Source organism: Pteropus alecto, unplaced genomic scaffold (assembly GCF_000325575.1).
Source record: "Pteropus alecto unplaced genomic scaffold, ASM32557v1 scaffold195, whole genome shotgun sequence".
Classification (NCBI taxonomy): Eukaryota; Metazoa; Chordata; class Mammalia; order Chiroptera; family Pteropodidae; genus Pteropus; species Pteropus alecto.
In genome coordinates, this window is record NW_006438073.1 from 9427299 (window position 1) to 9430139 (window position 2841).

The window sequence follows — 2841 nt, forward strand, 5'->3', positions numbered from 1 at the left end:
TCCCTATTCTGGCGCAGCTGCAGAAAAGTTCAGTGTTTGCAATTTACAGAGATATTTTTAAACCGCGTCCGATGTATTGCCAGATTTTTCCAGCCGTGTGCGTGTGTGCGTGCGCGTGTGTGTGTGTGCGTTGTGTGTGGCGGGTGTGTGCATTTGTGTGTGTGTCCGGGGGCGCTGAGAGGGAGGGTCTGAATCAAATAATTATGGCAGCCGGATTAAACGAAGTTTCTTTACTCTCTCCAAGAAATACGCCACGTTCCCAGACGTACTTGTCAGGACACTCTTACCCGTGTGTTAGATCCAGTGCCACCTCACCAAGCCAGTGTGGGACGTGCCACGTCAGGCCGAAGAGGGATTTTCCACTCACATGGCTAACCTCGTAATCAGCTCTCTGTTCTACTTCTGTAGACGTGCTTGCCGCATAGACCGAAGGGCAGGGTGACCTCGAGATCGGCTGAAGACTCACCCTCCCCTCTGCTCGCTCTGTAACTGCCCGTGGCCCATAGCAACTCCCGGGCTCCGTAACCGCCTGAGGACAAATGAACCAATCGGCTCATGCCAACTAACTGCGGGATACGCCCTATGAAAGTAAGGTCACCCCCGAGCTGGGGGCCCAGATCCTCAGAGCGCTGGCTCCTCTGGGACCACGCGTAATAAACCTGAGTCCTCCAACTCTCCGAGTGCTGCTTGGTTTCTCACCGGTCTGATTTTTCTGCAACAAGGCAAAGTCCAATTCCTGGCCTGCCCACCTCCTGCCAGCCTGGGCCAAGCCCAGCAGAGGCTCGGAGCACACGGGGCGGTGCTCCGGCTGCTCAGCGGTCAGCGGCGGCCGCCCGGCCTCCTCCCGGCTCCGTGGCCCGCGGGGCTGAGGGGGTGGCGCCCCGCAGGCTGCCACAGGAAGGTGTCACTGCGAACAGGGCGGTGGGTGTCGGCGCAGCTTCTTTCGCACACGCGTGTGCGATGAAATATACCACGACTCGTCGCGAGGTGGAGCGAGCAATTGGGGGTGTCGGGGCCCCAGCAGTAGTCCTGCGGCACGTGAGAGGCACCGTGGCCATGTCAGGGAGTGCACATGCCACGGGTGGAGGGGGGCCCTGGAAGGCGGGTCCGTGCTCACTGGACTGGGAAGGAGGGAGAGACATGGCACGCAGCTGTCCCCAGCCCCGCACTCCCTCTGCTGTGCGGCTGGAGTCCCGGGTGGGCTGGGGAGCCCCCTCTCCCGTTAGCGGCGGGTGACCGTGTGCGCTGAGCTCTAGAGGGGACAGCAGGGCGATGCCACCAGTCTCCCTCCTAGGTGCGTCCCCACATCACGGTCCTCTCCCACCGCCCCTCTCCAGGGCCTCGGCCGATGGTTTAGAAGTGGCCACTGTCTGCCTCACCCACTGAAGTAAGAGATTGGAGGTCAGGTCACGGGGTTGATGGTCGCTTGGGGCTTGGTTCGGCCCTGGGCACGCACTCCTGGCTTTTAGAGGGGAAGGCTCCCCCGCGTAGCTTGGTGACAGGGGCCCCACGGGCGGGAAGCCAGCCAGACGCCGCGTGTCCCCTCACTGCGGGAGCCGCACGTCCCAGGAAGACTGACGCCCGGATCGGTGTCACGCGTGGGGCGTCGGCTCCCGGGCCGGGCCATCACTCTGCCGGTCCCCACGCTCCCTCCGACCCAGAGCCTCAGAAAAGGCTCCCGAGTCCCACCTCACAGTCACACTTTCTCTTCGCCACGTGCTGCTTGAAGGACAGGGGACCCCGGGCGACCTCCCACCCGAACTGAACCGGGCTCCAGCTGAGGTGTTCGTTCGGCCACGGGCTTCGCTGTCACAGGCTCCCACCCTCGCTGAGCGGACGCGGGAAGTGTGCTTTGTACCCCCAGTGGCCTCGCCTTCGGTCCACGTGCCATCTTGTCGTGAATGCGAAATTCACACACGCGGCTGACGGTTTACACCGCTTCGCACGGCAGTTTTCAGATCGAAGAGTCGGCTGTTCAGACACAGAACATTCCACTTTCGTGAAAAAACCGTGGCCGTGGCGCTCGTGCACGTTTCGCAGGAAGGAGACGTGAGCCTCGGAGCAACGTCACCTCCACCGTCTGGCGGAGGATGAGCTGCAGTCTCCTGGGACATAACTTAGAGCCTGTAGTTGTGGTTTATAGTTTATACGGAATGTAGAGCCCTCCTCGCAATGAGAAGTATACGTACATATCATTTGCCCCATTTTTAAGTTGGCTAATTAAAAAAAAATGCCACCGCACGCACACATGTTCTTTTGAGAGCAAGTTGGCGTTGCTTTAAGCCCAGATGACTTTTCACCATTGCGAATCGGGGCCCGCGCACTGCTTTTCGGTGTTGGCCGTAAGGAAGTTCTGCTCCGTCAGTTTCCCGAAGGCAGAGGCCACTTGCGTTAACACCTCGCCCCGAGCATGTGCTCGCCCTCAGTGGACACGGGTGGGGCGGAACCGCCTCGAATCGAACACGCTGCCCGCCGGCCAGGACCGGAGCCCGGTCGGCTGCCAGCTCGCACCGGGAGGCGGGGTGTGCCTCCCGCAGAGGCTTCGGCAGGGCCCGCCTGCGTCCGGAGGCCACACACCTTCCCTCGCCTTCCCCCCGGGTCCTGGCCTGCCTCCCGCCTGTGCCCCCAAGTCCCCGGCCTGCATGCGAGCGTCACGAGCCTGGCGTCCAGTGTCCAGACACGAGGATGTGGGCACTAGCTGTGGCCCAGGCCTCCGCCTTCTCTGGCTCGGCGCCCGCTCGCTCAGCCCCCTCCGTCCCCACACTGTGTCCCGTCTGCCTTCCGAGAAAACGGCCCCCCGCCGACGGCCCCCCGCCCCCCGCACGCCACCTTGCTCGGCCT